This window comes from Poecile atricapillus, chromosome 1 (assembly GCF_030490865.1).
Source record: "Poecile atricapillus isolate bPoeAtr1 chromosome 1, bPoeAtr1.hap1, whole genome shotgun sequence".
Lineage (NCBI taxonomy): Eukaryota > Metazoa > Chordata > Aves > Passeriformes > Paridae > Poecile > Poecile atricapillus.
The window spans coordinates 101,938,583-101,965,218 of record NC_081249.1 but is presented as its reverse complement, the minus strand read 5'-3'; positions in this window follow the sequence as shown (position 1 = coordinate 101,965,218).

Genomic DNA, 26,636 nt, shown 5'->3' with positions numbered 1-26,636 from the left:
ACAGAATAGCATTTCTGCACAAAAAACTAGCAAATTATGCTCTGATTGCATTTTTTCCCCACATCTTGTGACAAAAACAGTTGAAGAAAGAATGGAGATAAAGATCAATAATATCTTCCATTCTTTGTGAAGATTGATGTCATATTATTTAAGATATTTCTTAAGAGTTAAACTATATGCAAAGAACTAAAAATTCTAAAACTCTTATAATAGGGCTGGGGAGTAGATAACCAGAGAGCTGCAGTGTGAGGAAATGACTGGAAACATACTGAAGTTTATAAAAAATTAAACCTTTTCATGGCAATGATTAGTTCTTCAATTTGACTTCATCCCTCCCTTGTAAAAGGACATTCTTTAGAAAATAAACCAAATAACGTTTAGCCTGTAGCCTCACAAGGTATTGCTAAACAGGACAATTAGAAATTATCTTTGACAGAACTGTAACTAAGATTTATTTCCTTGACTTTATTATACTCATGAACATCCTCATTTTGTTAGGCAGTGAAAGAACACCAAAAACAAACCTATGCAATGAAAAAAGAGCTTTCCCCAGAAGTGTAAGTTTTTTCACTGGAAGGTAAGGTGTACTGGATGGGTCTACCATCCTAGTGAAAGACACAAAGAGATAGCAGTGCAATAATCTTTCATCACACCCATGGATATGACTTTTTTCCTTTCCCTGGTCTGCTCATGCATTGGCCACTGATGCAGATCATGACATGAGATTTGACACAGCACTCCTCGGAGAGCTTGTCAAGGAGCTTCTGCAATGTGAGCTGTTTGTCAGCCTTTCCCCCTCTTCTCTTCATCAAGTATTCATTTTTCAGAGTAGTGATGACAGATGTAAAGAGGGAGAATAAATGGGGAATATCATGTTGCTGTCACTAACGCTGGGCATAATGTCATGCCTGAGAGAATTGTACTATGCTACATTATGAGCAAAATGTGCACCCAGGTTTTTGCATGACTGTAAGCTTGTTTTTAATAAAAATCATCTATCCTGCTAAAAAAAATATTATGTGAAATAGGATGGTATACAGAACTTCCTGACTTACATCAGTATTCAAGATACGGATCAGATGAGGAGTATTAACTGAAATGAAATACAAAATTATGATATACACTTTCTCATAATGCATGAAACACTAGAGTAGAAAAGGAATTTATTGACTAGGAAATATAGAAAAAGCACAGGAAAATATTTTTCATGGCATATACACCTTAATTGTCTAATTCATTGCTCCAGAATTTTGCAGCTCAAAAGCACTGGACTAAACTAATTCAAGAAAAAAATATCCATCAAACTCCTACACAGATTTAGGATAGCCAGAAGATTGCTGAAGAGAAAAAAAATTAAGGACGACAGTGTCTGAGGGGTGGGGTTTCCTTATTGGTTTAGAATATTGCTTCCAACTCTGTACAGTGAGAAGACAAACACACAGTGTTCAAGTGTATAGAGATTAAATTGATGCCACACATACATTTGCTGTCAATATTATTTCTAGTATATCAAATTGCATATTGAACCCACACATTTCCAGATATTACAGTTCAGGTATTTTTTATTCATTAAAGGGATTAATAATTATCTTCTTGATTCCAACAAAAGAAAACAAGACTTTTAAGTTTGGTTTTGGTATCTTTATATGCTGCTGTCATAGCATATAACAGTGTCAAACAAAGTATTAAGCTACTATACTTTTTTGAATTATTCTTTATATATCAATGGTAATGAAAATAACGATAAAGAATATTAAAATTGGAGGTGCGCTTTTGCTTTCTCCATTGTCTCTCTGCTGCTTAGAAGCAGATTTTTCCAGGTGTGAATGGAAGCTAAGTTCTCCCGATTGCCTGGGCATCCCAGGGCTATGGATGGTCTGGGGTACTATTTTCTTTAATAGCAGTTGTATGTTGAGGATTTCACCAAGAGCCACACTTCCTGGTTGGAAAAGTAAGCTGTTGGAGAGCGGCATAAAGTTTGGAAATACTAATTTGGCTATATCGAGTACAGACACTTGTTAAAGTGTGGAGCTCTAAGTTACGTAGATCATGGTTTTCCAGTTTGTGTCTGTGGTTTAAAAGGATGAAATCATCCAGTTGTTTTTTTTTTGTTAAACTACTGTAGATTTTAATAATCTAATTTGTTGGTTTGCTAAAGGAAAGCAGGAAAACATTCTGAGTATTTTTTAATTGCAACATGAGATTACAATATAGGGAAAGCTATAGAAAAAACTACCAAGAACAGTGTAATTTCCCCATAGGAGCATCAGTCATGCATTCTGTTCCTTCCATGAAAGATGTAAAAAAAAATCACACCAAGATGAAATCTGATGTGCTACCCTGAAATTCCTGGATGATTCCTTTTTACTTGTTCATTGTTTTCTTTCTGAACAGTAAAAGATGACTCCACAAATGTTTCTATGTTATTTTTTCTTGTTTAATTTTATCAGGATAGCTCCTGCTTCTTGCAGTGTGTTCCTTGTTAATGGTATGTTCAGTTACTGCACAAGTGGATGGTTTGGTCCAAATGAGACCCTCCCACCCTACACTGTCAATCTACCCTGAGTCTCCTGTCACTCCTATTTTAGCTACACCACATGCTTGGAATTCCACTTCGGAAATCCCCTGAAAGTCAACGTTTGATAAGTCCGTATGACCCACTTCCCCCCCCTACCTCCCTCATTGGATGATGATTTTGTGAACCCTGCCTTTTACCCTCCCCAGGGTATCTCTGATTAGCTGATGCTTTGTACCCTCCCTTTGAACCGCCTCCCTATTTCAGCTGTTGCACACCCACATTTTCTGTCTTTTGTCCCCAAGATTCTCCAGAGCAATAAATCCTCTATAATCCCATGTAGATGAGCTCCCTCTTGTCCTGGCCTCGTCAATGAGCAGACTGACAGCCAAAAAGCCGTAGAGAAAGCGCTCTAGTAACACCTTGGGTCATCCTGCTCCTGGGGTGTGACCTGGAGTGGGCCATAGTGATAGGGCCAGATAAGCTCCGGCCCGATGCAATGAATGCAATGATTATCAGTTGGCTTTTAAATACAAATCTAAAGATATTGATGTTGTTTATCTCATCCTCCAATGTCACGGCGTCCCTTTTGGAGTTACCACTCCACCCACCTGGGCTAGCTTGACACCGTCGACCAGCGGGGGGACACCCCTCTGAATCCTGGGAATTAAAGGAGTGGCTCAGCAGAAGAGACTACAGAAACAATGGAGAAGGCAGGAGTCAGGCTCTCATGAAAGGCAAAATCCAAGGTTTATTTAGTCACTACGCAGACCTCCAACTTCAGGGGTGCGGCTCCAGGAGAGCCCCTGAAACAGGGATGACAACGACTTAAGTATAGGGGAGGAGCAAGGGGAGGGGAAAGACAGCAAACCAATGGGAAACAAGGGGTGGGGGGGAGAGTAAAAGGATCAGAGGGACATTGGGAAGAACCAATGAGGAAGGTTCAGGGAGGGACTTCCTCTGCCTCTGCCCTATCACTTGACAACCCTCCCCGAGCTTTCTAGAAGCTGGGAGGAGTAGCTGAGTCACAGACAGGGTCCTGAGGGGAGGAACAGGGAACATTCAAGAACAAGGGGCAGGTACAAGCATGGATTGACAACTGGGGTAGGCGGGTACAACTTGGGTTAAACTAAAAATAAAACAGAGGAGAGAGAACAAACCATTAACATAACACAATGGGGAGCAAAATTAATAACACAGTACAACACTCCAACATTTCTTCCACCTGTACAGTAGTTTTAGGTTAAAACCTTCCTAATGTTTCTATCGAACATACAACAAGGGCCAATTTTAGAGATTTGTTCCTGGCATTTAGGAAGAGTTTGCATAAAAGATATCCAGAAAAAGGAAGGTATTTCCACTTTTATCCACGTTCTAAAGTAAGAACACCGCAACATCAGCCACTATACAAAATTTGTTAATTAAATTATTAAAAGAAACACATTTTTATTTGCAAAGAGAATTCTTACCCTGATGGTACTTCAGGTTTGAATTTCATTTTAAACACAGGTAAAAGAGGCAGAAAGAGAATAATGAAACAACACTAATTCTCAACACTACATGGGTAGATCACTAGCTATCTGCACACATGATCTGTTTTTAATCCAGCCCTGCTGTCGATATGTAAAACGAGGGATGGGAGCACTTTGCTTCAAAATGATTTATTGCTTAAGTAGCCAGGTAAGATATCAGTCTCAAGGTGTGAGCTTTTAAAGAGGCAATAAACCAGCCATAGCTCTAAGAAGTCATGAGTTTCTTCCTTGCACAGCAATATATAACATTTTAGCCCAATAGGCAATTGACGCAAAACTTGTTTTCACTTATTAACCTATCACCTTTACTTAATTTTGCTGCACTGTGTCTCTCTCTTAGTCACTAAGCTGACGGGTTACGTACTCATACACATCTCTGTTATAGTTTCTGGATCTCCAACTTACTCTATAACTCATAATATTGCAGCTTAAACTTCAAACTATTTTACTTAATATGATTTCTTACCTACTCTAGGCATATTCTTACTTACAACTATAGAAACTTAAGTTTATAATTTCTCTACCCAGTGTCTGTGTACCATCATCACTAAATCAATCCAATCTCTTTCTAAGGCTGTAGATTGAACTGTTCAGCACCTGCAGAAATTTCTATTTTTCAGTTTCCAACACCTTGCAACACCCACTTGTATTATTCTTCGTAAGAAAGCCGGTCAAGACAGACACTGAAGTGGAAAATTATATACTTGTTTGTAAGACTAAGGCCTGCAAGTGTTTACTAAAAACAAACACTCTGCAATCATACTTCAGGTAGCTCTGTCATCAATGCAAGAATTCTTCACGTTTGTTGTATTCCTTTTTCTGCACATTTAAATGCTGTTGCTTTGGATTGCTGCAAGTTACAGGGATGGTTAATAACACACTTTGTTTTCTTCTGTTCCCCTATGTGACTGACCACAAACAATAAGCATATTAATTTTTCTGTGTTTCTGAAATTATTATTCTGAAAAGACTGAGAGCAAGTGCCAGTATTGTGCTGGTACTGCTTGATGCAGAAACCTTGATCAAATTGGCTTTTCCATACAGTTACATTTGTTATGAGTATATATTCCACTTATGTATTTGAATATATGCTTTTTTTTTGTTTGCTTGTTTATGGCTCTTTAGGCAAACTTGACATTGAAACAAGCCATTTCTGAAGGGTGTAAAGTAGACAACCTTCTTTTCCCAGGAACCGCTTATGTAGTCTATTTCCAGAGGCAGATTCCTGAGGCAATAAAGGCAATCATGATTTACTTTCAGCACAGATACTGGATATTTGACATATACAATATTCTAGGAACTACCAAGCCATTTATCAATGACATAATACTTTGGTATTACTTTCTCTGAATTGTTTTTGTTCAATAAAATTCTATTTAATCATTATTAATAGCTAATCTAAAAGTAAGCAAATAACTGGAATGGGTACACTGACATATGCATTATTCACACAGCATCAGCAGTAAATCTACAACAACTGTGTTGTTATTTGTTGTGATGTGTTTTCTTTCAATAAGTTTGAAGTTCTTTATATACATGGTTTGTTCTGTTTTCCCCCGTGCTTTGTTGGTGTATTCTAAGTTGTAGCCTCCTCCCCTACACCATCAATTATTGTAGCCCAACCCCTTTTTCCAGTACCTTCCCTATCAATCTTGTAAATCCAGCCCTTTGTTCCTGAACCTTCCCTGCCAATCTCCCAAGGTTTGAAACCCCATGGGATTATGTAAACTCTTCCCTTTCCCCATGCTTCCCCATTGGTCCATGCATTGTGAACCCTGCCTTGTACTCCTCCCCTAAGTCTTCCCTATTGGTTTATGATTTGTTCCTGCCCCTTGATTCTCCCCTGTATATAAGTTGTTGTACACTGTATTTACTTGTCTTTCGTCCCTTGACCCTTCTGTAGGTTAAGCTTCTTTGGAAACCTACACAAGAGACCCTTTCTTGGGCTTTACCCTGACCCTCAGTGCATACCACAGCATGCCTTGGAAAACAGACTTGCTGCCACTGAGCTGAGCAGCCCTGCTTTACCTCCACTTAAGGCTACTCATAGCCTGAGGGAGGCCACATCTGGTGCAGTCTGGGTAGGGCTAGCCAGCCCTGTGCCTAGCCAGGCCCTGTGTAAGTCATTTAATTTCTTTTATTCTTAGAGAATACTATTGTGTGAAAGTTCCCTATTTGAAATATGCATTTCTAAAAATCAGCTCTATGTCACAAGTTCCTTCCTTCAGAATTTTCACCTAAGAGCTAGTTAAAGCTCCAATTTATTTCTGCATGGTTTCAATTAATGGTTTCTGAAACCAAATCACTAAAGTGAGGCTTAAAATAGATGTGTTCCCTTGTAAACAATGCCACCAAATTTTTATATTTCTGCATTTTATATTTTATGTTTAAAATGTGCATAAAATGCTGATGCGGGACTCAGCTCTGAGGGACAGATAGCAGCAGCAGATCTGCAAAAATGCATAAATGTGCTGTCCACATTTCATTACATATATATTTGCATGTAGAACTGGCTTCATGTATCTTTATATCATTGGCATTAGCTTGATCATGAGATAATTAAGCCCGAGAAGTGGGCTAAAAGTTGTTGCCATTTGTAAGGAAACAGGAAAGCCTGACACTGCAGAAAATTCCTGGGAAGCATGGAAGAACCTAGATTGCACACTATCTGAGAACAGCAAAGGCATCCTGTTTCTTTGAAGCCTGCAAACCTTAAAACTAGCAAAGTGTCTGAGAGTAGTTGATTACAGGCCTGCAACAGGCTTGTGTGTGAAGTACTGATCAGAGATTCCCACACTAAGTGTATAAGTACTATCCTAACTCTGCAATAAACAGATTTGTTTTGCTCTCAACTTAAGAGTCTTGTTTTCGTACACTACAGCCAGCGTGGGCAAAAAGTTAGTCTGGCACACTATAGTACAATGAATTTAGCTCCTTTAATTTACATCACTCCCCTCCTTGACATTAAGAAAGATGTCAAATAAATTTCTTTCACTTTTGCCACTGATTCTATTTTCTGGTTTTGTGGCTTGAGGACTTTTTTTTTTTTTTTTTTTTTTTTTTTTTTTTTTTTTTTATTCTAATGAGTGCTCCAACACTTACAAATACACCATATTTTAAGAATTGCTGGGGGGAAAAAAATCCCTGGAGGTCCCTATCATGCAATAAAGGCCAATAGAGGCATGGCATTTGAAAAACTGTTAGGTGCCTTCTATTTAATCTGTTTGATCTGGTCTTCTTCATGCCTTTAAAACTGAATCAACAGCAGCTTCTCTGGCATGGGTGGCTTTCCTGCTGTTTTGTTCTCCTAGCACAACTCCAGGAGACAACTCCTGATGCCCTTCTCCTGGCAAATCAAAGTTTTTACACTTTCTTTGGAACAACTTTGTTGCTCTTACCCTTATAGAATGCATTTTTAATGGTTTAATGACACTGTACTATAAAATCTTTTCTAATCTTACTGTAACTTTCATGGAGATTTTCAACTGAAAAAAGGTATTGAAATATGTATGTCAGCAGGCTTTTAACTCTTCAAGCACTGCTATATCCCTTGGTATGCAGATTTTTGTTTTCATTTTACAAGCCAACCACATACGAACCATTGACTAAACGTCAGAGTTTTTTATTTATGTTCCATATGTAATGGAGCATTTGCTGATCCTATGGTCACATCTCTAAACACATTATGTCTTACAACACATAGTTCAAGTCTATTTAGATGAAAAGGGAGAGGTATATACTTTGAAAAACAGGATGTCAAAAGTTTGATCTTTGGATTGTAGTTTTTGAGTCTGAATGTGATGAAGATCAAAAAGGAAGAGATTAATGTGGATATTGTGCCAGAAGTCTGGGGTAGAATTGATGAGAATCTGGACTGTTCTCTCCTGGAAAATTTACATGAATAAAGCCTTTTTAATTTTTCAACTGTGTGACATATAGCTCTGTTGAGTGATAGATGCCTAAGAACAGTCAAGAAAAAATGTAAACACTTAAATTGAGTTCACTGCTATATCTTCAGCTAAGAAGGGAGATAATTAATACCTAAGGAAATTAGTTGCTTGCCACTGTGCAGGCCTTGAAAAACTGAAGAATTGTTACTTCGAATTCTTCCCGAAGACATTTTGTACAATTTTTGAACCATGCTGTCCGATGTGTTTGTTCATTTGTCGTGTAGAAAAGGCCATATAAATTAGAATCTGAATACTGAATCTAGATGCAACTACAGCCTATGGTCCCTAATTATTGGAGAGAAGCAAAAGTTCTTATGGGGAAAATATTGCATTTATGCCTGTGTTTCCACTTCAAAAAGAGATGGACACAGCTGTGCAGCTGGAGCAGAAGTGAAACTAGAGAGCTCTTCTGAAACATACACATTTTGCATGTTACTTCTCATTAGCTCAAATGGAGAATGATTATGTGCCAGTTTGGCACATGTTTCTTCCTCTTCTCTTTTAGCTTGAGTGTTTTGGCCATTCCGGTGCTTAGATATAGCCGAGATATTATCCACTCGCCACCTTTGCTAGAACACTGCTTCCTTCAAATGGAACATTTATGTCTATTGCTTTTCATTGGCATTTTGAAAAATATACCAATATATATTTATACCTACACACGTGAAAAAATATCAGAAAGCAATTTTTTTTTTCTTTTTTTTTTTTAACTGAAGAAACTAAAATTTTTTTAGCAGGAGTGTCCATACTGGCTTTCTTATCTTCTCATGAGTAAAGCAAAAGCAAAGTAAAAGGAAAGGAAAGAAGGATTATCATATAGTGTATCCCAGGCAAATGCTGTGTGATGATAGCATTGAATGCCATGGCATTAGGATTGACATAGCCTGCCAATGACAGATTTTCTGATAGTTATGGTTTCCAAATATATTTTTAACTTTTTAGGTGGTGGTAGAGACATTTAATAAGCTTTTCCAATTACTATAATTTAGCACAATCAGGGAAGAAATTAAAAACACAGATGCCCAATCCCTGGAAATGTTCAAAACCAGGCAGGATGGAGCTTTAAGCAATGTGGTCTACAGGAAGGTGCCCCTGTCCATGGCAGGGGGGTTGGAATTGAATGGTCTTTAAGGTTCCTTCCAACCATGCCATCCTATGATTCTATAGTGTGTTGGGTACTGTGGAGGCTCTGGAGCCAAAAGCTATCATGGCGTGGAAGGAGACACAAGGTGTAAGGTTTTCCGTCATTTTAAAGTTAGTAAAAAAGGCTTTTGCCATAGTGCTTTGCACCTCCATTTTGTTGCACCCCAGTTGCTATACCCAGTTAGCCTGTTGGCTGTCCCTCCGCTTTTTACCTTGTATGTCCCTTCCCTAGAAAGTTCTCCCTTTCCTGTTTCCCCACTGGCCCCAGTTTGGTGCAATCCTCCGCCCCTGTGATTATATTGGCTCTCCCACTCCCTGACCCCTCCTATGCACCATTGCCCTGTTTCTATTGGACCCTGACCCTTGGACCCACCCCTTCAATCCTATATATATTCCTGGACCCTCCGTTATTCCATCTTCGTTCCTGGACTCCTCTGGTGCAGGGTTGGAATAAGCCACAGTGGAACTCTGTCCAGAGACCCTTCCTGCGTCTCCGTTAGTGACTGCTATCCATGGTGTGTCTGAGAGTGTGTGAGAGTGTGTGTGTGTGTCTGTCTGTGTCTGTGTGTGTTTGTGTGATTGCAGTCTGCCCAGATGCTGTCTCCTCTGGAAGTGCTTTTGGGAGGGTAGCATCGCCTTACCATCCACACCCAATGCTCCAGGCCACTAAAAAATGGTCTGTTGCACAAGATTCTGTAATTCTTTTAGATAAACTGCATCATAATCTGTACTAGTAACAGACATGCATAAGGGGTACATACCACTGACCAACTCACATATTTGACACGATGTTGTTAGTGAATATTAGAGAAGTTTATTTCCATGGCCCTTAATTTGAGTTATTTTTTAAAACAAACTGAATAATTTCTGTTGATGATAAACATTGTATAGCTGAAGTTTAGAGTTAATTGTGTATCTCTTTAAACTGTAGGACAAAATAAGTTCACCATTAACTACAAGCTAAAGTTCAAATAGAGGGGTTAGACAAGCCCCAGTTTCAGCTTACAACCATGGATAGCAGTAAATTACTGACTCTAGGACCTGGACAAAACCAGACCAGAATTAGCATGACCTTTCATGAGTTAATTCCTTGGGATTTGTTTTACATCACTTCCCGTATTTCCCTGCATGATTTAAATCATAAATTTAATCATAGTTTATATTGTGATGTTTGACTTCTCCACTATGTAAAAAATACACACTTATTATATTCTTCCTTGTATCTTGTATTGATATTTCAAAAAATATATGAATTATGGATGTTGAATAGCAGTGTTTCATGCAGCCTGAGGAAAAAGAGGTCAATGCAGACCTGCCTAAAAAGCCTACCATAACGGAGTGTTTTTTCATATAGGTAACAAATATATGCTGTTGTACTGAAAAGCCTGATCCAGAATGAAGGGGAGAAAATACCTAGAGCTGTATCTAGTACTTATTCTTTATACGCTAAAAAACGTCTAAGGGACAGATTCATGGCTTGAAAATAGACTTATTAATGTTTTTCCAAATATTTTCCTTCATACACCCAGTCAAATGTGGTAACTTGGTTAAATGTCTGTGATATACACTTCCATATTAAAATATTTACTGTATTAATATATTATATATTTATATTTATATACTATATTAATATATTTACTGAACCCTGGAAAAACATAGCAGAGTTACAATAAAGAAAAAAGTAGAATTTTTCATGTAAGTAGCAAGGAACAATATTTTCAGAATGAAGATCCTGTCAAACAGCATACTTGTTCCATCTAGCCTTTGAAGGATCTGGCCCATTAAGTTTTAAAAAATGTATCAGTATGGATTTGGTAACTGAATTACCCAGATTTAGAAATTGTCTGTAATTTCAAAATATTTTTTTGTCTGAAAAAACAAATACTTTGCAGAATAGATCTTTGTTGGTAACTTTAAGGGAGATACCTCTGTATGACTTATATTTGTATTATCTTTGGAAAAATGACCTTGTGTACATAAAAGTCAGAACAGTTTTATAATACAAAAAAAAAAAAAAAAAAAAAATTTTAATAGTGGAACTGATTATGCAGAGGTGAGGAGCCTCCATCCGTGGATGCTGTCAAGGTTCACTAGACAAAGCTACAGCTGACCTAATCTAGGTTTGGATAGATCACCTCCATAGCACTCATTTAAATTTTCTATAGCTCTACTGTTATTGCATTCATGATAATTTTAGGTCTTTCCTGCATAGGTGTGTACTGCTTGTTGTATTTATTTTCCTATTAGAGGTAATGGGAATAAATGACTCCCCAAAATAAGATCACAGAATACTCTGAGTTGGATGGGACCCACAAGGCTCATCAAGTCCAGCCCTAAAGTGAAAGGCTTATTTGTGGGTTGAACCCACAAACTTGGCATTATTAACACTACACTCTAACCCACTGAACTAATCTCACATATGCCTAATTTCTTTCAGATGCTTAATTTAAGAAGGGTTGAACTCTACACTGTATCGACTGCAAATATATCTTAGATTGTGAACTTTGGACCTGATGGTATGTTTATGAAACTTATTCAGTGATTGCTTCAGGTAAATTCCACGAGCAGTCCGGAAGGGGATGGAGCTTTAACTCCATCCTGATGAGAGTTCTTCCTGATGAGTTTCACTCCAATTTTGCTGTAATGTTAACAATATCAGCAACACAATACAGAAATAATACATGTCTCAAAAAAAATAAAAATTTTCTTTCTTTTGTTAGCTGTCTAGCAGCTGGGTTTCTGTGGAAAGTATCTGGGTTCTTTTCCTTAAGGTTAGGATTAATGAGCGGGAGAGAGGCGGTTTTCATATTCGGACTCAGTTGTTTATTTTTTCTTATCTATATTTCATGTTCACAGACAGTGAGTTTGTCTACACGCTAAGCTAACAGTCTAGAAAACGGAGCCCCAGGTATCTCTTTCCAAGGCTTTTTAAGTTTCAACTACCCAATTATAAAATGCCAACTAATTTATTTTTACTTATAACCCAATAACCAAACACCCATATTCTGTATTGCGGATTTTTCTATCCAATCACACAATATTACTAAAATCCATGAAGAAGAAGGTGAAAGAACAAGGGAGGTTAACGCCCTAAACCCTCCATCTTTTTGCATACACATTACTACATTCTAAAACCTTAAAGTCTAAATTTTCCACCAAATGATATAACACATTTCTGTTTAAACTACACACTCCCAGTTTCAGTTCTGTATTTTGGAAGCCTTTTCCATGGCCTCAGGTCAAACACAGTGTTCTTTTCTGCATCTGTGCCTGTCGGCACAGAAAGCATGAAATTCTCTGTGTCCAGGTTTCCAACAAGTTTCCTACAAACTTTTGAGAAGTTCCAGCCCAAGAGGTGAAATAAGAAGTATACTTCAGCCCATTCATTGTCTTTGTCTTTCATATCCTAAACTGTATGCATGTCTCGATGTGGGTTTCATGTCCATTACTGCCTGCACAAATTGCCAAAACTAACCTACTAGATTTGAAAAGAAGTCAAAAAAACTTACTTCCTCCTCAGCAGAGATAATAGAACAACATTAATGACTGTTAGTTTTCAGCAAGTAGAAGTATTAAAAGAACTTAATAAAAAACCTTAAGATAATACCCCCCCACACCCCCCCCCCCCCCCCCAATCTTTAACTGAGATATGTTTGCCTATTCTACCATCTAACTGACACTCATTTAATGTAGCTTTGCTCCAAGGTACTTTAGACCAGGTTTAATTGCCTTGGTTTATTGTTTGGTTTTCAAAAGTCTGTTGTATATGTAGAAGCTTTAAAGGCATGTTGATGACAGTGTGCTGCAAGTTAGGCATTTGAATGAGCTAACAGCTCACACTTCAGAGGCAGGTTTTCTAGAATATGCATACAGAGATATGGAACCAAAAGAAACAATTATATAGCTGGTCACCAGAAACCATGGTAGGTCACTTATATCTGCAAATGAAGGGCACCCAAGTGAAAATATATGACTGAAAAACTAAGAAAAAGGTATTTGGATTCCGAGCCTTCTAGGAGAATAAACAGCATTTTACCTTAGCAACTTAGTTAAAGGTAATGAATCTGAAGCTGATGGAACTCTCCTGCTTAAGGGGACAGGTTCTGAACCAATACAGCTTAGTTGTGCCTGTCAGTATTTAGTTGTTTATTTTTATTACTGCTACTAATAGGAAAGGACTGCTGAATTCTTCATGTTCATGTCTTCAGACCATGACAGTCATCTGCAAATACTATCACAATAGGTTGAGATAGGTAATACTGTTTTCAATAATATTTTGCTTTCCAGTGAGCTTTTTATCCTAAACTTTAATGGTCAGGTTGTGCTGGATTATTTAATCAATAGTAACTTTAGGTACCATGGCATTTTCAGAATACTAGTAATCTTTACCTTATTTTGCTTGGAATGCCATACTTGTACTTCAATTTCTCTGTGTTCACCTTCCCTTGTCTTCCTTTGCATAAAAAAGAGCTAAATAATTACAGAAATGAGTTAATTTATTTCTGCAAGGTAACATCTCTATTGTCTTCTCATTGGGATTTGAAGCAGACTGAGTTAATGAGACATGCACTTCAGTCTTGTTTTTCTCCACTGTATCTAAATGGTAGCTGTTATAGATCTGTTTTCTTCCTTTCTTTTTTAGCAGTCACTCCTGTTTGACATATCTTTTAAATTACGCCACTTGTCTTTAGAATTCTCCATGTTGCTGTCAATTTGGAAGCATCATTAATTTTTAAAGTCTTATTTTAACAAGTTTCTTGTTTTTAAAAGAATTAGTTGCATGAGTAATTGATTCAGCTAACGTTAATTCCTGCATTCCTTGACATGCTTCTGTTACTGACAGGCTACATTGTATAGCTGTATTTTTTTACTTGCTTTGTATTTTCTTCATCTACTTAAAACTATATCTTTTCTAGTCTGTCTAGTGCTCACTGTGATCTAAGAGAATTTGATACAATTTCTTATTTAAAATGATCAGGTAAGAGACTCAAAACTAGTATCTCACACAGAGAAGATGAATACCTTGGATAGTGAACTAGTCTCGATTGAAACATATTTACTGTCCTTCATTAATCTCCATTTTGTACCAAAAATGTATTAACCAAAGAATGAGAAACAAAATATCTAGGAACTTCAAGGGAAGAATGGATTGAGTCCTGAAAAAAACTGCAGTTGGTGTTCACAAGATGTTTTTCATAACTACTAAAATGTATGTCATTTAGATTTCTTTGTACTCGCTAATGTTGAGTTTAACCACTCTTTGAAAGCTGTGTTCCTTAAGGTAAAAAAAAAGAACTTTCTAAATAACTATACGGTTCCTGATTATCCAAGATTTAAGTACAACTAATTAGGATAATGGGAGTGTTACGAGGTGGGAAAAGAGTCCCACAAACTGTCAAGATGCACTCAGGAAACAGTGCTGCTGGCTAAAAATTAATATTTAAAAAAATCTGGTTCACATTTTTTATAATGTTTCAGCTTTGTGGTTCTTCAGCAACAAAAGGACTGAAGGCAGAGCTGCGGCTCAGTTTGTTTTTACTAATGCAACTACCTAAAATTAATGTAATAATTCACACAAGGAAATCCAATCCCTATTCCACTACAAAACTGAACTAAAATCATGGTTTATCATAGTTATCATGCATAGATCTTTGAGTAACTTTACTCATGTCAGCAGTATTTAAATATACAGAGATGACTGTCATGAACATGACCCATATACAAATGATTCAAAAGGCTTATAAAGTTAGATTTTAGGTACATCTTTATGCATTTTTCCTCTGAGCTATTAGAGTTTATTAATCTATTTGGAAGAAATCTATTAATTCTCCCGTCCCAGAAGGCTGTGGTGCAAAACCTGTGCTCTAAACAGAATACGTTTCCAGTTAGTAACTGTAGAAGAGCATTGCAACATGTACACAAGAGGAAAAATACAGTTTTTCTTTTTCTCTTATTTTATATGGAGCCTGTATGACTAAAGTTACTCACACTACCCAGCATTACCCAAAACAGGGATCAAGAAATAAACAATCAGATCTTTTTCCACTGACAGAATCAATTTCCCATTTACTTTCTTGAAAACTAATTTTCTTCTACAAATTGCCTTTCAGCAACTACCTTGATCCACAAGGATTTCTTCTGAGGCCTGCTATTACATGGTTTTAACTTTGTTCCCTGTGTTCTCTGTTTGGGATTTCTGGCAGACATCACAGGCTAACAGCCAAATGAATCAGAATTTCATAAATACTTTGTGCAAGCACAGATATGTGGCTTAGACATCCTGAGATACTTTTTAATCTCTTTTTGCTAGAGATTACTCCACTGGTCTTCTGGAGAGTCTGACAGCTCGTTTGGGAATGCTCACTTGTGCTGTAGTTAAAAGAACTTTCAGGAGGCTGAAGTACCAAGATCTGCTTCAGTGCACAATCAAAACATTTCAAAGGTGAGGGTTTCAGGAGACAATTGTTCTGATACAGAACTAAGGATTGATGAGACAATTATGAATGTCTGCCCTAATTTTCTACAGTCTGCAGGATGATGTTTGGTTTTATCTATGCTTTAAGAAGTTTGTGCTAGGTTGTGCTAAGTTATAGGAACATTTCATGTCTCGATCTGAGGCTATCAGGATATCAAACATATAGATTTTTCCCATGGTTAATGTCTTCAAGCCCCTGGATATTTTTTTTGTTTAGTTGCTTGGTTTGGTTTGTTTTGCTTCCTCTACTTAAATGTATCTCACTTTAACTTCTAAAAAATTAGTCAATGTTTTTGTCGGGAATATGTTTTGGTACTCAGACCAAATCACTTTTAATTTATTTTTTTTTTTTTTTTAACTCCAAGCAAATTGAAAACTGTCTAGAGATTTTTTTCAGCTTTCAAATAATTTGTGTAGTTTTTTTTCATGTCTGTCATGATTTCTTCACCCTTCTCAAATTTACAGACACAAACTCTACATATTTTATTCATACCTCAGGCAAACACTTTGTGAAGTAAGCTGATTGGTCTTGTCTGGTTAATTCCATTCTTCCACTGTATAAACAAGTGTATTAAAAAAAAAAAATAAATTATGGCAACATCACAATAAGAACTTATAATCATATATAATTAAAATCACTATTTTCAGAACTAATTTTTAGAAATACTGATTTCTAGAACGTTCTCTTGTTTTATAAGGCTAATTCTCATATCTTGTTTACAGATGTATTAATTTTAATTTTATGTAAAATCCTACATCATCTGACTATATTTTCACATTGAAAATTGTTTCATGAAAGCTGTCACTTAATAATACTAATTTTAATAAATTTGGCTTCTTCTGACACATTTTTTTTACACATCAGCTCAAGAGTATTTATCAAGCAGGTAATGAGATTGATTTTTTCCAACTGGACAAGTATATCCTCGTTCCTTACTTCATTACTAATTCCTAAAATGTAAGGAATTACTGGAACAACTTCATGGTTTGACAGCCCATTACAAGTCATCACTATGAAGTAGGCTGGGTGCCTACATTAAAAAACAGCTCCTACATTAGTGAGCCATGGTTTTATAAGAGATTTTAGATTCCTAATGGTGAAGACATGAATTTACTTGTTTTTTCAAAAATCTTTGACACCATTTAGTTTCTCTTGTTTTAATGTTTTACCAATCTAGATTTAAGTAAGAAAAACTTGCTTAAATGCTATCTATTCACATGGTTTGAAAAGGATCTATTTATCGTCATTTAGCTTGAGTCCATCATTCTGATTCCTTAATTTCTAATAACTCAGTGGATAGCATGCTATTGGGAAGACCCCCCAGAAGGAAATGTCATCTTCCTATCATTCTAGTTTTGGATGTGGTTTTCATATATATGACTTCATATGAAAAATAACAAAACTATTTTGAAAATTAACACGCTATAATGTCTAAAATTAACTGTATTTTCAGCACTTTTAAATCCGCTAAAAAAAATGCAGAAAAATATATTGTTCCTCTTGGGACAAGTGAAGTGTTAATATCCAACTGTGAACTGTTGTGAAGTTTTGTGATGCATCTGTGCATAGACTGCTAAAATATCAAATTACAATATGTTTTTTCAATGTTCTAAGTGCTTCTATCAAACTTTGTGATTGCAGTTTCTCAAAAAACTCAGAAGCCCTCCTACTTTGCTTATCATAAAGCCTCTATCTTAAATCTTGTCTGATGTGCTTTTTGTATTACAAAGGGAGCATGAAAATAGATTTGTTCAGGGCCTGTGGAGTTGTCCCATTTGTAATAGTCTATATTACTACACTAATATTTTTGCCATCGTTTTCCAACTTTGTAACAACACTTGAAAGAAGGAAGAATCCGTTTTCCATGACAAGTTTGTTGGAGAAATCATCTGCCATAATTTTGGATCTCATTAAGTCAACAAAGTTTTGAAATGGCTGCAAGTGAAATGTTGCTGATAAAATTTATGCCTTGGTTTCCTAGTGCTGCCAAGGGTAACCAGTCACCAGTCATGGGTTGGAGGATGAGGGCAGTGACCTCTTGGCGCCTGGGCTGTCCCAGCTTCTGGCCTCCACCTTGGAGCAGACCCCATCCCTCCTCTTCCCTGCTAGTTTATATTTAGTGACATGCTGTTGCTGTCACCTGTATTAATGAACACAAAAACAAGTGAAAAATGCTTTGTTCTACGATCAAATGTATTTCAGTGTACAGAATAGGATTTCTACATCTATTATAATAAAAATACCTGAAAATTACATAGAACATTCTATTATTTTGCAGTCATAACATTTTGAAACAAACTAAACAAGCACAAACACACTACATTTTTTAAATTAATATATTTCTTTGCAATTCTCAATGTTTTCATCTTACATTAATATAAAAATAGTATAAAATTCCTTTTGTAGAAAAATGTAGGCTTCTAAAAGGCTGTGCATTGCACATAATGCCACTAAACCTAATTTTAATGCCCACAGAAGGTGCATCACATTGTTAAGCAGACTTTGTCATTTGAACTGAGCACACTGCTGTGGAGAGCAGTGGTTTTGTGAGGTAGCAAGGACAAGCAAAAGATCAGTAAAAGCAGTCAGAGAAAATCATACATATTCTAGAGTGATAGCAGCCAAGGACTATGTGGATCCTCTTCATTTCAAAACAGTGTAGTTAGAGGGGACTTAATTCTGAAAAGTTTTATTTGTTGTCATTTGCAAGAGAATTCAAGGTTGCAAGCTTTTTATCACTCATCTACAGTTATAGCTATTTAAAAACAAATAATGTTAAATGTGTCTTGTTTAAATGGTTCTACTACCTCTGTCTTAATTGAAAATATTATTTATGGAAATGACCCAATGTTCCCTAAATTCTTTTTTTACAGACTACTTGCTCACTAGTTCAAGGTGGTGCTTTTCCTATGACACTTCTGCAAATAGATTTAGTTTCTCTTTAATCTGCTATTTCTGTGTTCTCTCTTCTTTTCCATGTACACTCATGAATCTATTACTTTGCTCCTGCTCAGAACTTTCAGCATTTTACTTCTGATCTCAGGCTTAAAAGCATTTTTAAATACCATACCCAGAACTATACTGCCCCAAGGGTTTGTCTTCCTCTACAGCTAGCAAATAATAGTTTATATTTTTTCTCTCTGAATAAATCAGGTTTATACTCTGCATTCTGGAATTTACATTCAAAACAGAGATAGTTATTTTTGGAAAAAAATGGAAGAGCTCTTGAGTGATCCAATTCATAACAGCCACTGAACTATTTCTGAAATACTCCAGATTTAGGGAAGCTCAAAGATACTGAAATGAATCTTCATCTCTCTCCATTGCTTGTGTTCTCTCGTAAAAAGCAGCAAAGAAAACCTCATTCAAGAGCAAACATCTTTTCTGAATAGAATAGAAAGTGCTGTGAATAAAACTGTTTGTGACAGATGGGCTTGAAGCCCAAAGCATGGAAAGAATATTTGATCTATACATTTTATAACACAAAAGCAAGGACTGAAATCCTACCCTACTGAAAGCAATGTCAAAACGTCTGTTTTCTTTTAATAGCCAGGTCTTTACATGAAAGATTTTTAAGAAGGGAAAAATTACATGTTTAGGTTCTCTTTTGGGGGCTGTGCTAAAACACTGCCTGTAATTTCCCAGCAACATTTTTAACCTAAGTCCTCACTGCATGGTTGACATTTGAATCCAAGCAGACAGGGGTTTGTTCAGTTTGCATTTGATTTTGTCTGTTTTGCATTTTGTCTTTTAAAGACAGACATGCATTCTGAAGCGCTTTATATGCACGTAGCATTTTGAGGTAAAAACTGTGGTTCTGACTCATTTCTGACAACAGAGTGTCTCTACTCTCACTTCAGCATCAAGCTCTTCCAGAGTCCTTGCCTTCAGCTTCATCTTTATATGCATCGAGGAAGCTGGTGACCATTTCAATGAGTAATTTTCTGTTTAAGGAGTAGGAAAGATGCAGAAGCAGTTCTTGAAATATTTTTCTTTCCTCAGCTCCTGCAGCTCCATGGTGGGTGTTATCTGTTGCTGTCACAGATGCATGAGAACATGAATGTCAGGCTGCTGGAAACAGGCACCTCTAGAAAAAACATACTTGGTCAAAAAAGTTCTCTCAGTTATACAGCTACATCAGACCATTTTCTCTAATCTTTAATTTCTCTAATTTCTTTTCTTATTCCTAGTACAAAAAGTGCAGAATAAAGCCAAGACATGTATCAGCATGCTGTCATTTTGTACTCTATATTCCTAAATCCATAGAATTGAATATTAAAAGAAGAAGAGTAATAACTGCACTGGAATTCTGTCCAATGAAAGAGACATCAGGCAGGCACTGTTAAAAAGCAGTGGCTTTACCCAATGTGGCATGCATTGAGTGGGATGCATGAGAGCTGGCATCCTCTATAAACATTTCACCCTTTATGTTTCAGAAGAATTTTCTCCAAGTCTACAATATACACTGAAACATTTTCACCACTTTATCATGTCATTTTATTTCTCTTTATTTTCTCTAGATAGAACTTAATGTTTTATACTTGATGCATTGTCTCCTTAATACCTTTCTTTGAATGACATAAGAATCTGACACCTTTCTTTTTAAATGTTTATCTGCTTGGCTGAACTTTGTCATCTACTTACTAGCCAGTAGAAATTTTCTTCTATTGCTCATTTTATGAACAGAGATGACAAACAGTTTTAAATTGCTGTGGTATTTGTTGTATCTCAAGAAGTACAAAATAAAGACTTGAGCATAAAATAAAAGCTTGACAAAAGAATAAGCAATCCATACTTTTGCCATTTTTGCTATAATTATTCAAATGAATTGATTTGGTCTTTTAATTTAGTTAATTCAGGGTTGTTATTTTTCTTTCACGGTGAACAAATTCCATGGTTATTTACTAATGCAATACACTAAACACACAAAGGAGAAAATGGCATTAAAATAGCACTGTGTACCACTTTGTAAGTAAAATACATCTGAATTAGACACCTTTGAAAGTTAACACTTTTGTATCATAATTTCCCCAGAAAGCAACTGAGAAGGTAACATAAAAGCTACTGAAAAGCTACACAAAAACAAACCTAATTGAAGGAGACACTTGAAACCTATAGTAAATTCTTCTTTTTTGTAAAGTCAACAAGCGTCTCCAATTACACTTTCCCAGTGTGCTTATATATGTTGTCTGTTGTTCTATATTTTCCTCACATTAACCAAAACTCCAGAAAAACAAGAGTATAACTTTGCTTCAACACCCTGTTGTTGCACCATGAAGACAAGCTTAAATAGAATAATGCTCCCGTTTTAAATTTTCAGAATAACATGCTTTCTTTTTAGAAAGCTTGTATGAGGAGGGTCAGTCTCATTGTGTATTGACACAGAATACTTTTTAGAGAAGAAAGCCAAAAGCTGATATTTATACATTTATTTTTTTAGATCCTGAGAACTTAATGGAACAATCACATAAAACATCTGATAAATGTGTCACTAAGGAGGTAATTCAAGGAAGGGAAGCAATAAGTTAAATCCATTCCCCTACAAATAACTTAGCAAAATAGGCCACTAAACAACTGGGTTCATGTGCAGATGAAAAGTGACAGAGGGAAGAAGATATCATGGAGATGAGATGTATCCCTCAGTGATTCTGCCCTCTTGCCCATCCACATTTTTTCTGCCCTTTCCTGTGGAAAGTAAGAGGATAGAAGGATGGAAAACAACTCCATGCTTAGCTGGCTTTTCTCCCATGGTTAGTAGAATATGCTTGGGAACTTGGAGGCTTTGAGCTGCTCTAAGATGCCCTTTTTTGCTCTGGTTAGGAGCAGCCGAGACAAATGAATGAGCTTTGCATAAATCCTGAATTAATTGTGATTGTGGATACCACACTGAGGACCCCTGTGCCTCAAACAACTTAAATACGAAGGCAAATATCCATATGTATTACATATTTACAAGAAAGATATGAAATACATAAAATGCATATATATTGAAAATACATTAATTTATGTTAAATATATTCATATTAGTGTTTTTCATATTTATAGGCAAATATGTGGTTCTTACAAGTGTGTATATTGGACTGCAAACATTCACCTCTGTGAAATGTTGCCACTTAGGGCAATTTAATTTAGTTTATCTCTGCACAGGTAAAGCATTGGTAATAATATTCATGATAATTAGCCTTATCTTCTTTAAATTTTGCTGTTGATCTGTAGGGAGAAACTTTCTTAAAAGCTTAAATTCAAATGCTTCCTTTCTGGTTTTCATTGCCTTTTAAATTAACCACTATTTAGTCTCTAAGTCTCTAAATATTTTATTAGGAAAAAATAAAAATTAAAAATCCCCATATTTTATTTTTAAAACTACTTCCAGATCAAAAGAGATGATCAGAGATGGCTCTTTAGCTCTGAGATTACCTCCAGGCCATCAATATGAAAGAACATCTTTCAGTGATTTGGGTCCAAATTCACCTCCCCTGCATTAGTCAGCCAAAAACCAGATAGATGGCTCCCCAAATTAGCCACTGCCTTTAAGTAGCAAAGAAACACCCCAAGGCCAGGTACATAAGTTCCCCATTATGTACAGCAGTATTTGGGATATTAGGCAGTCATCCTGAATGATTAGTCTCCCTTTTGTCTTGATCTGGGCAGCTAGAGAACCTGAAAGTTGCAAGTTGCTCTCATGCCAGGCCCACAAGGTGCTCTTTTCCTGCCCATCCATGCTTCTTTACAGTAATTCAAACCTTTGTCCCAACCATCACAGCTCTCTTTGCAAGGACAATTATTTGTTTTCTAATCAGAGGAATGGAAAAGGATTGGTTGTTTTAAGTGCAGAGAGGAAGGAATGACACATACTGAGATATTTCCCACACCTACAAAATCATGTTCCTAAACACACTTCTTTTACAGTTACTCTTTTCACTCGTGAATTTGCATCAAGAATTTGAAACAGTCCCACATTTGGATAGTAGGAGAATTATAGTATTAAATATTTATCTTGTGTGTTTGCTACATGAAAACTTTAATGAAGGGATGGTTCTGCAGAAAGCAAAAAGCTATTGGGAGGTTACAAGGTCAGCAGCACCCTGCAGCTTCCTGGGTTTTTAGGCAGGAGCCACGTGCTGCTCTCCGCACTCCTCAGATCCACTACTTCAATGTGAGACAGGAGAGATCACAAGTCTTATGAACTCTCCCAGCAACATGATAGATGATGTTATGAATGTTTCATTCTTCCATTTATGAGGAACCTATAATTCATGCCTTGGTACCTTTCAACTGCTTTCAAGCACCTAGACAAATTCAGCTATGGTAACAGACAGCAACTTATCCCTGGGAAGGGTCTCAAATCCCATGACAAAGAACATCAATCTGAACATCAAATTAGAAAAAAAAAAATATTCCAGCAAAACGTTCAAATACGTACTGATTCAGAACTTCCTTAGATAGGATAATGCATACTTTCCTATTTCTGGGAAAGTATGTGTCCCTTATCCCTTTTGCCAACACAGTCTGCCTGACAGAATGGCATGGATGAGATCTCTAGGAATCCCAACCAGACAAGGCCAAGTGCAGCTACTGATTCACTCCACTTTTTGGATGGATAAAGCACAGTTCTGAGTAACAGTGAATATTTCTTTCTCCATATCCTTGCTTGTCTGGCCTCTATACAGCTCAACATCCTTCCAATGAGGTGAAATCTGAGCCCCCAACATTTCTATCCAAACTTGTTCCTTTTTGCCTATCATCAACTGCATGCTCTGCCTAAACCAGATCTCTACATAAATTTATTAGAAGAAAAATCTTTTATATGTTCTTCTTTCCTCAACCCACAAAATTTTGAAAATTTTCTAAACCACATCAACTGTTCAAACCATTGGTACAAGATCAGTGCTTAAAGAAAGCTTTGAGGAAAAGTATCTGCCCATTCTTTCCTTTAGAATTTTGTTGATATTTTCTAATGTTCTTCAGTTTACAACCTGAACCAGGTAATCTGAGAGGCTTGCTTGTCAATAAGAAAAGCAGAAAACCTGTGGAAATTCAGAACCTTCTGTAAGTGTATTAAGAGGTTGATACGTGGGATGGTTCTAGCAATGGCTCCAATAAGTGTGCATCTGACTACAAGTCCTGTAGCTGCCTCATATCATAGAGGTGGTTGGAGTAGAATGCTTTGTATGGAGTTGTAAAAAATTTTAACAAAATTCTTGTGTGAACTGAAAGAAAACAAGAATCTTGAAAGAGAAGGACAGTGCTTAAGCCCAGAAAGTATAGCTGAAATGTGTCTAACCTTTCAAAATGTCTGCTGTGGGTAGAAGACATATTAATGACCTTAGAAATGGATGTAGAAAGACTTGTCTTTCTGGAAATACTTTGTGGAAATTGCCTAGTAAAAAAATAAAAACCCCAAACAAACAAAACAAAAAACACCAAAAAACCACCCCAAAACCAAGAGAAAACAAAACAAACAAACTTCAAAGAGAACCAAAGCTAAAAAAAGAAAATCGAAACAATACAAAACAAACAAACAGTAACCCCAAAACAAAAAACTAAACCAAAAACAAAACCCAAAAAAACCAAACCAAATCAAACTCTTTTTTCTGTGAAACAACTGTACTTCATGGTGAATATCTCCATGGACATTCCATATAATGATGGACATTTTCAGATTGCTGCTGGGTTGCTCACTGCAAGCAATATGGATTCTCTACTAGCTTTCACATAAAACAGTGCTGAGTAGGTTCAAAAGGATTTTTGAAACGAGCAAAAACTGTATAACAACAAATATTGGGAAAATATCAAAAAGAAAATGAGTTCAGGAGCAGCTTAATGAGCTGCAATGGATGTCATAAGTATTTAGTTTTGCTTTCTTTGAACATTGCTCAAATTCTAACCAGAACTAATTTAAATAGGTACAAAACACAGATAAAAGTAGATTAAGAAAAAACACCATCATTTTAAAATGAACCTTTGTGAGCCTTGAGAATTGAAAATTATAGTGGAGATACAGCTGACACCAAAGAAGACTTAAAGCATCAGCAACTAATTGTTCTTTAGTACAACCTTTTATACTATTCATCTTACATGTATTACAGCTGTGTGCCCTCTCTGCACTTTTGGGATCGGTCAGTACACTGCAGCACTCCATATTTCATTACCTTCAATACTGTTCACCTGTCTTACATAGCTGTAGCCCATTTGGGATGAGGCTTGGGCTAAGGCTCATTCCCAATACCTCTAACTGTGTGCCTGCAGAAAAGAGTTGTATAGCTACAAAGATACTCTTTTTGTCCTAAAGCTTTTACATTAATTATCCTAAAAACCTCATCTTCATCTTTACTTGCTTCATTAAGACTAGGATAGGCCCTGGGTAGGCCTGTTTTTTGTTTTGGTCCCACTGCCAAGAAAAAAACATTGCTGGATGCCCTTGAGGAAGGAGGAACTTGAAAGTCTTGAGAGAAGAGGATGTGAAATAAACAATGAGGTGCCTGAACACATCTAAGAAAACCCAAAAGGCTGAGGATGCCAACCAAGCTCATGCTATTTCTCCCAATATTTTAAAGTCTGGGGCCTGCCAAAACTCAATGCTCTCCTCATAACTACTTGCCATATATGTGATAGCCAGACAAAGGACACCTGCTCCCTGAAAAAATGGGGATTTATTTTTTTAAACATAATTGCCCACAGCACTATGAGTTTGTTCTGTTTTTCATGTTTTTTTATTGTCATCAAATGGAACCAGAGAATGTCAATCCCTGAAAGTTAAATGACCCCAAAGTCCAGCTATTATCTGTACCCTATACCTGGAAATTAATTCAGTCAGGAAAAATGACATTGAAATTCATTAAAAAATAAAAAAAAACCAAACCAAACAATATGGCCCTCTTATGATGAGATTGGTGAAAGTGACAAACAGACAGAAAATAACACCTCTTAGAACTGCAAATCTTGCATCACCAGTCACATTACTCTGGCCAAAATAATATTTTTATAGTCCTGAATTCTGAACAGCAAAACATCAGCATTACAATGCCTGACCTGACAGACTTTATAAAGACAAAATAAAATTTCAGGCTAAACTATATTGTTGCGCTTCAGCTTCTGTGACCTCAGAGTGGTGTGGGAAGTAAAAGGCATGATTGAGTGACCCAAAAATTGTTTTAATGGCAAAATAACAAACAGCAAGAGGTGAACACACAGTACAAGGTCAACCACAAAAGGTGAAAAGTGGGTGCGTACAATAGTATATATCTGGAAGATCTAGAGGTTGATCCGAAGGCAATGTTCCAATCACAAACCAGGATTAGGAATATGAAAAATAATGAGGCAAACAACAACTAATCAAGGGACAGAACTAAGAGCATTCTGGAAGCATAACCTTATGTGAACAGGCCTGCTAACATCCTGCCTAGAGGCTTGATTCCCATGATCTTAAGTTAATGCTCAACGCCGGTTCATTATCAGTCCCAACCAGTTCTATCCCCACACTATATAAATAAAAAATTCAAATGTATTGTCCTCTTTCATACTGGAAGGCAATAAAGCATCACTTTAAGTGGCATTTATGAGAAAAAACAGTTAAGTACTGTAATTTCAAATGAATGCGAGCAAGAAGAATTACTTTAACTCATTATATCTTATTTTTATAAAATAAAAGTGTGGTATTAAGTCTTATATTTTAATTTACTGATGATTTTAAAACTGCAAAACCTGTGTCCCCATGTTTCTGTCACATAAAAAAACATCAGTATTCTTATAACTTCTCTGAGTGACATGCTTAGAATGAAGACTATGTTAATAAACCTTTTATTAAGCATATGCTAATCAGCATACAATTACTGAATGCAACTCCATCTTGCAGCCATTTTCTCTGTGAAGAAACATGGCTGACAGAGAAGTTTTTAAAACACAGATTTTTAAAAACCTGTAAATTTTTTTAAAACTGTTATTAACCCATTATATTTTTAGGAGTACTTTTTCTGATTTTTTTTCTTTTCTGTACACATATGAAGCAGTATTTGCAGAA